This window comes from Macrobrachium rosenbergii, chromosome 48, assembly GCF_040412425.1.
Source record: "Macrobrachium rosenbergii isolate ZJJX-2024 chromosome 48, ASM4041242v1, whole genome shotgun sequence".
NCBI lineage: Eukaryota > Metazoa > Arthropoda > Malacostraca > Decapoda > Palaemonidae > Macrobrachium > Macrobrachium rosenbergii.
In genome coordinates this window covers 857651-870213 of record NC_089788.1, presented here as the reverse complement: position 1 = coordinate 870213, position 12563 = coordinate 857651, and the positions used below count along the sequence as shown (strand labels likewise).

General features: G+C 36.1%; 1 protein-coding gene across 1 annotated transcript in view; it reads right to left on the bottom strand.

The window, feature by feature from the left end:
- Positions 1 to 12563, bottom strand: part of LOC136831164 (nephrin-like) — a 337951-nt gene that overhangs the window by 6595 nt on the left and 318793 nt on the right. The window lies entirely within an intron of this gene.

The following is a 12563-nucleotide window of genomic DNA, read 5'->3' as shown; positions in this document are numbered from 1 at the left end:
GGTAAAAGGTGACCAGTAGCTTCCATTTATAATATATATATATAATATATATATATATACACACACACACACACACACACACCATACCACGTCCTACATAAATCAATATCGACGCAGCAACGCACAACACAACGAGCGGATATATATATATATATATATAAATATTCACATCCACCGCCCGAGATCCAACGAACGTTCCGAGGGAAATGTGGAAAGTTGGTCGCTGCCGCGATACTTAACTGCGAGTTATGGCCGGGTCAACTGATACTTTGTAAGTTATTTATGGTTTTGGTCCTCAAACGCCTCGGCCAAGTTCGGCGATAACAGCGCCGTGTCTGATGAATAATTAGTCACTCTAATGGAAGCCCCGGGCAGGGGCGCCGCCCCCCCCCCTTCCCCCACCTTTTTGTGATGGTGTTGGTGTTGTTGTTGTAGGATAAAGTAGTTTGGCGGTTTGTAAATATATATATATATGTATGTGTACCCATGCTTGTTCCAAGGGAATCTTGGTGGTATGTTTACAAAGTTTTGCTGATGGAAATGTGTTGTAGCTTATGTGTATTATACGTCTCGTTGGGTACTAAATGTAGGCTTGTACCTTTACTCGTATACATACACATACTTATTATGTATTGATATATATACAGTATATATAATAAATACAGTATATTATATATATATATATATATATATATATATATATATATATATATATATATATATATATATATATATATATATATATATATGTGTGTGTGTGTGTGTGTGTGTATTCATATACATTATATATGCACATTCATACACACACACACACACACATATATATATATATATATATATATATATATATATATATATATATATATATATATATATATATATATATAAATGTGTTAAATTACATCATTGTATATATATATATATATATATATATATATATATATATATATATATATATATATATATAAATGTGTTAAATTACATCATTGCAAACTTGCCGATTACACAATTCATTTTTCGTACAAACCCTTATAACAATATCCTTTGTCAGCTAATGATTTAAAATTAGAATATAAATTTAAAGGTTCTTGGTTCACACATCCCTGATTCATCAATGTTTCAATACCGCTTCCAAGAAAGGTTTATTTTTTTCTTCTTTTTTTCAATTTCACCCTTAAATCGACGCGTGAACCAGTTATTCAAACCTTAATGTGATTCATCGCCTTCAATACCCCAAGAAAGCAATTGCCGAACGCATTCAAGTGCGCTAACTGTGTTTAAAACGAATAATAAGTTGAGAAAAATTCGCGGCCACTTGTCATTCCTCCAACCGTATCATTTTCGCTTGGAATTGAGTCTTCGGTATCACGCACATTTATAAAACGCTTCCAAAAAAAATTATTAAAAAAAACATTCTTCCGTTTGAGGTGGTTTTCAAAATTGAAAGCCTTCGGTATCACGAACATTTATAAAAAAAAAGTTGCCACAAAAAAAAAATACTAATAAAAAATTCATCCGGCAGACGTGGTTTTCAAAAGTAAATGTAAACCAATATTATAAATTATTACCAAGGCATACACTGGAAAGAGCACGTTATATCCTACATTTGCATATCATTTCCTGAATTATCGTAAGTTGCCGACACATTGCGGGCGCTGAACTGTAAATTCGGCTGCAAATAAATGGGAGTATTGCAACTGTGTTGCAGACATTATGTTCATTCCTTGCTAATGAATTGCCATCGCCAAATTTGCCTATTTATTCCAGCAACTTTTTTTATTTAAGTATCCAATTTCTGACTGAATTAAACTGAATATAGAATTTAGGCCAAGGGCTGGGAACTATGAGGTCATTCAGCGCTGAAACGGAAACTGTCAGTAGAAGGTTTGAAAGGTGTAACAGGAGGAAAACCTCAAAGCAGTTGCAATATGAATCAACTGTTAGGAGAGGGTTGAGGAAAGTAAGAGGTAAGAAAGAAAATATGAAAGGAGGTACAGTAAAAGGAACGAACGGGGTTGCAACTTTCAGATAAGTTTCTTACAGAGTTTTAAAATACAAGAAGTGCTTATTATATAATTTTCGCGTCACCTCCATAAGAATACTCTCTCTCTCTCTCTCTTTCACTCTCTCTCTCTCTAAGATACTTTCTTCTCAGGAGAAAAAGCCACTTTACTGCCACAGAACTCTCTCTCTCTCTCTCTCTCTCTCTCTCTCTCTCTCTCTCTCTCTCTCTCTCTCTATATATATATATATATATATATATATATATATATATATATATATATATATATATATATATATATATATATATATATACTTTCTTCTCCAGGAGAAAGTCGTCACTATGTGTTAGCACAGAAGCATTTCTCTTTCTCTCTCTCCATAACCCCTGCTTAGCTCTCTCTCTCTCTCTCTCTCTCTCTCTCTCTCTCTCTCTCTCTCTCTCTCTCTCTCTCTCTCTCTCTCTCTCTCTCTCATACACCAAGAACACAATGAAACACAGGACACAGCATACATGCATTGGGGTTATAAGTATTGTATTATAGTTTCCTTTATGGATGAGCTTTGTACACGCCATCAATCAGTCAGTATAGAAACATATGTGCATGGAATGCCAACGTATACACACAAGTTATATATTATATGTATGTATATAAATATATATGTATACATATACATACACATATATAATATATATATATATATATATATATATATATATATATATGTATATATATATATATATATATATATATATATATATATATATATTATATATATATATATATATATGAGTGCTCAGTACATTATGCTTGCAATCTGATAAGTGCCAAATAAAGCAGTGAAGTTGTTGCCTCTCGCCATTTCTTTTGAAATAACCTCCTACTTAAGTGCGTGATGGTGCAAAAGTGGTGATAATGATCACATTCCCAGCCATGGTGCTATTATAAATTAATTCTTTCTTTTTTTTAAGATTGTGAGCGTGAGAAATAAATAATAAAAAAGATTAAAGTATTGTGGAGGAAAAAATACGGCACTAGTGAGCTTTAAAACGTGGCACAGAGAGTGAGAGAGTTGCTGAGAAACAATACCTTTAGTTTTCACGGAATCGATTTACACCGAGAAGCAATACCTGACTCTATAAAACGGGACCGCTGTTCGGTTCCTGGAGGACTGTCGTCACTAGCTCCTGTGACGTGGCGTCCAGGCGGACGAACACTCGTCGTTCTAGAGGAGACAGAATGGGTGACACTTGTTATATCAAATCTTTCTCTGAATCAACTTGTGGAGATGTGTAGGTTCTCTTTCTAATAATATTGTCTGCTTCATATAATGATAAAGGACTCACACATTTTGTAGCACTCTCATTGTAATCTGTAATATTATCTCCTTCATTATTCCCTTTCAATAATATGATCTGCTTCATGTAAATGACAAAAGAATCGTACATTTTGTAGCACTCTCATTGTAATCTGTAATATTATCTGCCATTATAATAAAGTCTCATATTTTGTAGCATCTATCATTATAATCTGTAATATCTGCTTCATTATAATAGAACTCATATATTTTTTAGCATGTATTATTATAATCTGTAATATTATCTTCTTCAAGTACATAATAGAAGACTCTCATATATATTTTGTAGCATTATCCAAGAATATTCCACCCCAGCTATTTATAGGTCGTCTTTACTTCCTCACTTCTAAAAGATTCATTCAACTCTCTTTTCAGCAACCTATCATTACTATCCATCCTCTCCACATGTTCAAACCACCTCAAAGCACACTGATGCCATCTTCTCACTCACAATCAACATTTCACTTCCCTATAGGAGAATGAGCTCAACGCTCCATTCACAAAATACCTAATAACTTCCACAGACACGCCTCATCTCTTCCAAACTTCTTGCATACACCCTGCTGCCTTACATTTGCCTAATCTCTATAGACTCACTTTTTTCTTGCATCCTATCATCATTTATATTTTTACAAAATATCTATATTAACATTCGTTGGTCCATTTTCCTGGTTTGTATTCAGCCTCAGAAACCTAATCTTATTCACATTCACTTTAAACTCTCTCTTACAAACAATTTCACGCTGTTTCACTCGACTGTGCAGCATCTCTGCACAATGACCATCCATTTATATTACCTTGCAAATACTAGCCACTTAGTTTCACTAGCTTCTGCAGCATTTCTCCACTATCACTACACATTTATATTACCTTGAAAGGTTGGGTTTTTCATTCAACAACTTTGCAACTTCATTTTCTGATCTTTCTCTCAGTTCATAACAAACACTTCGCTCATTCCCACCTGTACCAGTCTCCTATCCATATTATTATTATTATTATTATTATTATTATTATTATTATTATTATTATTATTATTATTATCCAGAAGATGAACCTTATTCATATGGAACAAGCCAACCACAGGGGCCACTGACTTCAAATTCAAGCTTCCAAATAATATGGTGTTCACTTGAAAGAAGTAACAGAAGGTAAATAGTAAAAGCATAAAAAAATGAGATATTATAAAAAAACGAAATAAATTAACAAATTAATCAATAAAAAGATAAAAATTTAATTAAATGATTAAAGTAAAAGGAGAAATGCTTTAGGGTAGCGATGCAAAGAAACCGCTGGAGCTACCAAACGCTTCGATTTTAATGTAAGCCTCTTATGTGGTTTCTTCAACAACATACGCATACACAGTATCCACCACATAGAAAGTTTATGAAGCCTATCCCCGGCTTCTTCTATCTAGACCTATATAAGCCACATACAGCATTCCAGCCCCTTCACTTTACTGACAAATTGTTCGAACTGTTGAATAATGAAAACGTGACCCACACCAGATCTTCCTCGTCTAAATCCAGAACGATACCTGTTTATCCTTCTGATACCTGTCATAATTTTTCATTCAAAAAAAAAACTAAAACAGTTCTCCATTCGATATGTTATGTTGTGGCCACTGACTGAGCGATGTATCACAAGATCAGTGCACACTTCTCCACATGTAACCAATGGACTGTAGAATAATACGGAATACTAATACGGAATCAGGGTATTGGTGAAATTAACCACTGAAGATGATATTTAAAGTGCTTGCTGGTAATTCAGACTTTTTTCTCCTTATTTAAAGTATTTGCAGATAATTCTATTTTAAGAAGTGAATCAATGGGCCTCCATCCGTAGTTCGGGACGGTTTTTAATATTAATGATAAACTGTCGTATAACAAATATAACAACACGAATTGTTTGTTAATGGAATATATATATATAATTTATATATATATGTATATATATATATGTATATATATATATATATATATATATATATATATATATATATATATATTATATATGTGTATACATATAGTACGCGCGCGCGCCCTCGTACAAAAGCGCGTAATCTCACTAAGAACACGAGCGCTACCAATTCTCCCCCATCAAACGACCATAAATACATAAAATTCTTTCCAGCACATTTATCTCTAGATCAAGGACAACTTCCCACTCAATTAGGTCACGCAAAATCTCCCGGATCGCGACGCCAGAGAATAGATTGGCATCGTTTTCCCTTCCAGGAATCAGAGAGGAAGCCGATAGGGAATCAATAACGGCGTCGCAATCATTCATAAATTGATTTGGAATCGGAGACTCGACTCTCTCTCTCTCTCTCTCTCGCGGGGGTCAATGGCTGGGGTGTTGTAATCACGGCGAGGTCGAATCCTCCTCAGATGCTATACCCCAGGGCCAAGAGAGACAAGGTCTACCCAATTGGGCGGAGTCGCCTCCCGCCTTGGGTTAACTACGTAGGCGATGACGTATCTTAGAGGTACCTGGCTCCTGCTGACGCAATAATGAGGTGGACAAGGCTCCGCCCACATTGGGGGGATTTTGGGGGGGAAGTGAGCAGACCTCCTCTTTCTCTTGGCATTGCTATACTCCGTGGATCGGTAGTGCTGTCAGTGCACCTCACGCGGTGCACCGTAGGCATTACTTGAAAGTTTTAGCTATGTCCCGTCCTTAGGCCCCATCATTCCTTCCACTGTACCTCCGTTCATATTCACTTTGTTTCATCTTACTTTCCTCAACCATCCCCTAACAATTGTTTCTCAGTGCAAATGCAAAAGGTTTTCATCCTGTTGCACCTTTCAAACCTCCTTTTCTCTCAATTTCCCTTTCAGCGCTGAATGACCTCATATAGGTCCCAGCACTTGGCCTTTGGCCTAAATTCTGTATTCCAATTTCCATACCAATTAACAAAGGTCTTCTAACGTAAACTGAAGCCTTTTAATATGTTAAAACTGCTACACAATATTTCTTCTGTATGGAATGGAATTTAAGAATAATATTCAGGCCAAGGACCAAGCGCTGGGATCTATGAGGTCAATCATCGCTGAAACGGAAATTGACAGTAAATGGTCTGAAAGGCGTAACAGGAGGAAAACCTCAAAGCAGTTGCACAATGAATCAATTGTTAGGAGGGGGTTGAGGAAAGTAAGATGGAAGAAAGAGAATAAGAACGGAGGTACAGTAAAAGGAAGGAAAGGGGTTGCTGCAGCTAAGGGTTTAAGGAAGGCACGATGCAAAGAACCATAAGTAATGCCTACAGTGCACCGCATGAGGTGCACCGACGGGCATTACTACCCCGCTTCGCAATGACTCACGCTTTACAATCTGGGCAGGTGCAGGCAGCGGAAGCAGTAGCGAGAGAGAGAGAGAGAGAGAGAGAGAGAGAGAGAGAGAGAGAGAGAGAGAGAGAGAGAGCGACATATCTGTCGATAACATAAAGCAGAAATGAAACAGTTCTAAGCGAGTCTCCTTTCCCGTGTGCGGAATCCCATTTGCATCGACACATTTAACATTTAGAGCGATATTCTTGAATCGAGTGAACGCGGCCTTCGACTAGAAAATGGTTTATGACAAAGAGAGAGAGAGAGAGAGAGAGAACAGAGAGAGAGCTCCTCCCTCTCCCCACCTCTCTCTCTCTCTCTCTCTTCCCTCCCACACCCTACTGAACGCGCCTCGATATATACGAGACAGTTTTGATGGCCGGGTTGGTTCAAGTTATTGAGCCGACGAGCGAATTCCTGCTACAAAGTTTGCCAACAATGCGGCCGTTTTACGTCTCGGGGACGATGTATATATATATCTTTCTCTCTCTCCCATATGCCTCCAGCGAGGTAAAGCAGTATCTTTGTTCGTTTTATTATCGGCTTGTAAAAAAATACATATACATATCATGCATAAGAATTTGAGGCTGCATTTCGTGCCCCAATGCATAAAATGCATAAAGGAAACCACTGGGAGTTGGTATAGACATATGGAAATTTCTGGGCATTCGCAAGCACATGCGCACATATACCTCTGCATCATATATATTGTATTACATATTGTTTACACATGAACACAGACATGAACAAACATACATTCACTTACAAAACATACATAAATATATACATATATATATATATATACATATATATATATATATATATACAGTATATATATATATATATATATATATATATATTGATATATTTATATAATATTAATCTATCCCAAATCTACTAACTTCTATTCTAGTAACGGGTCCTTATTCGCCTATAGCCCACATTCTGAAGTTCTCTATCCGAGAACTTTCAGGGCGTACCGCAAGGTGATTCCATTTCGTCCACATTTATGTGGAATGTACGTCTGCTCTCTCTCTCTCTCTCTCTCTCTCTCTCTCTCTCTCTCTCCAAGTTTTTCCAGACTTCCATACAGTGCCAACTAGGGTACACCGAGAGTGCCCAGTGGACTGGCTTGCAAGCAATTGTGTGCCATTCTCTAAAAAGAGATTTTTCTCCAACTATCTCCAAGTCCCACTGCTTTTGTTTTTGAGCTACCCAGTCAAATGTGGAGGTCACTCAGCGCTCAAAGGGAAATTGAGAGTAAAAAGGTTTGAAAGGTGTAATAGGAGGAAAACCTCATAGTTGCCCTATGAAACAACTGTTAGGAGAGGGTTGAGGAAACTAAGATGGAAGGAAGAGAATATGAACGGAGGTTCAGTAAAGAGGAATGAAAGGAGTTGCAGCTAGGGGCCTAAGGAAGGGACGCTACAAAGAACCTTAAGTAATGCCTACAGTGCACCGAGTGAGGCGCACTGACGGCACTATCTCCCTGCGAGGGAGAGGGATTTTAGAAGTATTGACCTTACTAGGAATTCACCTGATATATTCTAGATCCTCTTTCTCTTTACTTTCACTTTTTTATACACTATATAGACTTTACTCTCTCTTTTCTATACATTATATAAACTTTACTCTCTTTTCTATACATTATATAACTTTACTCTCTCTATATACATTATAATTTATAACTTTACTCACTTTTCTATCATTATACAGACTTTATTCTCCCTTTTCTATACATTATATACCTTTACTCTCCCTTTTCTATACATTATATAGACTTACTCTCCCTTTTCTATACATTATATAGACTTCACTCTCTCTTTTCTATACATTATATAGAAAATGTCATAAAAACTCCTCATGAAATTAAAATAAAAAGTGACCGTCTAGTGTCATTTGGTTTCTCTATCTCCCTTTTCGACAGTCAATTGTCCTCGAGAAGAAAGAGAGAGAGAGAGAGAGAGAGAGAGAGAGAGAGAGAGAGAGAGAAAAGGAGTCGTCCCAGATGACGCGATAACTTAAAACTTCAATCTGGGGCGTCAAAGAATCTTGGCATTCACTAAACTCCGTCTTTCAATGACCCTTTGTTTCTTCCTAACCTTTGATGAAGCTGTTTTATCATCGACTCACCTCCCTCTGTCCCACATAGATCTTGTCTCGGTTCCCCACCGGAGGAAAGTTAACGAATCCGCTCTGTGCATATCAGGGGTCCAGGTTCGTTCTTATTTTAGATTTTTAGAGAGCTCCGAGGAAGTATATTATGACAGGGAGTTTTTATTTAAGTTTTTGTTGCTTTTTAGTATAACGGTATTTTCACTTATGTTATTTATTTTTTATTAGGTTTCTGTAAAAGGAAACTACTGTGTCGGTTTTGTCTGTACGTCCGCACTTTTTTCTGTCCGCCCTCAGATCTTAAAAACTACTGAGGATAGAGGGCTGCAAATTGGTATGTTGATCACCCACCCTCCAGTCATCACACATACCAAATTGCAGACCTCTAGCCTCAGTGGTTTTTATTTTATTTAAGGTTAAGGTTAGCCATAATCGTGCGTCTGGCAACGTTATAGGACAGGCCACCACCGGGCCGTGGTTAAAGTTTTATGGGCCGCGGCTCATACAGCATTATACCAAAGCCACCGAAAGATAGATCTGTTTTCGGTGGCCTTGATTATACGCTGTACAGAACACTTAATTCGGCGCATTTTTTACTTATTTTTTGGATAAATTTCAATTATGTCATTCAACTTTTTTTTCCTTGGACTACCAAATTATGAATAAAAAATTTAATATTTAATAAATTCTTTAGAATCTTAAAATATCACTGCTTCAGTGTTTTCAATTACGTTATTTAACGTTGCAACTTTTTTTCCTTGGACTGGCAAATTAAAAAAAAAAATTCTTTAGAATGTTAAAATTACTATTGTCCCAAATTGCAATTTACATTAATTCTTATCATGGCCTAATGGGCGTTCCTTTCCATACAATCGCTTAGAATTAGTACTATATCTATCACTGTTTACTGTCACGCAACAAGAGCGCTGGGGTAATACATACACATACATAGACATATGTATACGTGCATGTATGTGTATATATATATTATATATATATATATATATATATATATATATATATATATATATATATATATATATATATTCAGTTATGGAGTTCTATATATATATAATATATATATATATATATATATATATATATATATATATATATATATATATATATATATATATATGCACTTCATAACTGAATGAAATAACACCACAAAAGATTAAAAACTAAACATAATTACAAGGAGGAAATCAAGAAAACAAGACCAGCTAATCGAGTAAATAAACACGCCCTCATTTACTGAGACTAAACAAGACAAAAGAACAAACGCCACTTTCTCTCGGCTCTACTCGAAGATTATCAAAGAAATACTTCTCTCTGATACCACAGCTTCCACTTCCCTCGAATACCGCTCGCAGCGAAGACAAAAAATTGACCGCAATACACACACACACAAGTATTATCTTAATGGGTGGCGTAGACACTCGGGAACATTGATGATGGACGCGGAGGCAATTTGATGGTGGACGCAGCCCGCAGCCGACGCCACTGACGGCTAAAGCTTTCCCCTGCTGTGATAGACTGACAGCTAGCTAGCTGGTGGTGGGTACCGCCCCCACTACCAAGCCCCCTCCCCCCAAAAAAATGCGACGAAGTTTCTTCAGTACAGTCGAGTTTTCCGTACAGCGTTTAATCAAGGCCACCGAAAATTGATCTATCTTTCTGTGGTCTCGGTATGAGGGTGTAAGAGCCGCGGCCCATGAAACTTTAACCACGGCCCGAGTGTGGCCTGGCCTACATCGTTGCCAGAAGCACGATTATGGCTAATCTTAACCATAAATAAAATAAATACTACTGAGGCTAGAAGGCTGAAATTTGTTATACTTGATGCTTGGAGGGTGGATGATCGACATATCAATTTGCAGCCCTCTAGCCTCAGTAGTTTTTAAGATCTGAGGGCGGACAGAAAAAGCCGGCACAATAGTTTTCTTTTACAGAAAACTTAAATCAAAAAGAAGGCAGAAATTCGGTTAATGGTCCTTTCCCTTTTCGCCTTCTGAATCTTTTGTAAATGAGAAACATTTTTAATCTAGTTTTTTTTTACTTAATTTTTTCTTTTCCTCATACGAGGGCAGTCTCTTAACTTTTCAGTCACTGGCTGCGACGGAGTGTATATTTTCTTTTTTTATTTCAATTTTGTTCTCAATGGCTTATGAATTTTTCATTTCGGCCAATGGGTGGGTTTCATTCCGTCATATAATGCTAAAACTGATATATCAGCCTGTGGTTCCTGGCTCCATACAAGCCAACTTGTTCTAATTTCAACATTAACACTGAGCAGTTATGAATGAACAAAACGACCATTATTAAAACAGAATTAGAACTGGAATCTAAAATTCAGGCCAAGCGCTGAGAGTAATGTCGAAACGACTGTTAGGAGAGGGTTCGGGGAAAGTTAGATGGGAGAAAGAGAATATGGACGGCGGTACAGTAAAAGGAATGAAAGGGGTTGCAGCTTGGGCCCTAAGGAATGCCTACGGTGCATCGCGTGAGGTGTACTGATGCCACTACCCTCGTACGGGTATTTATAAAACGGGAAAAAGGCCAAATCAGAAAAAAAATAATTCATTTAACATTAAACTGCCAATATTTATTATGATTATTATTATTATTATTATTATTATTATTATTATTATTATTATTATTAATAACAGTAGTAGTGGTTATGAAAATAATATATAATAATATTATTATTATCATTATTATTATTATTATTATTATTATTATTATTATTATTATTATTATTATTATTATTATTATTTTATTATTATCAACAGTAGTAGTTATGTTATAAATATATTATATATTATTATTATTATTATTATTAACAACAGTAGCAGCGGTTATGAAAATATATATTATTATTATTATTATTATTATTATTATTATTATTATTATCATTGATTATTATTATCATTATCTACAGTACCATCGTTTACGAAAATAACATTATATATGGAATTCATATTTGATAACGAGCACAATATCCGTCGCCTAAGAAAAATCGGCCAACATAAATTTCTATCGAGATTTTTCTCACGAAAAATACCCCTAATATCACCCAGCATATTTCACGAGGCAGCATATGCTAAAATGATCGCCCGTTTGACGCTGGGCATATTTCTATGTGACCTGACATTCTCAAATATTTAATTGGTGCGCAAACACACACAGGCTATTATATATATATATATATATATATATATATATATATATATATATATATATATATATATATATATATATATATATATATATATAGTGTAAAAAAATACCACAGAGATATAAGGTAATATACACACACACATACAAACTGCAGACATTTACGTATTTTCCCCTGATCAGAAGCATCAGCCCCCCTTTGAGAAAATCAAATGTTTACACACTCAAACGTCAACATGTAATTAGTCCCCCCCAAAATATGATTAACTTCGACTTCCTCCATCATTAATGATGCGCCTTGATTAGCAGGAGACGGGGATTATCATTACCTTTCCTAATCATCAATATCTAATCAAACCAGACCTTGTTATCCCCGCGCTAATCCAGTCTGGCCTGGGAATACCTCGACGAGGCCGGAGGAAGAGGAGGTAACTCTAAATGCATTAGCCAGACAGAACCAGCTACGGAGAGGCCATTCCCTTGTCTGGTATGGAATGGGATGGAATGGAAATGGCTCTCGTTTTGTATTTATCCACTGAGAGAGAGAGAGAGAGAGAGTGTTGGAGGGGAAGATGATTAAGA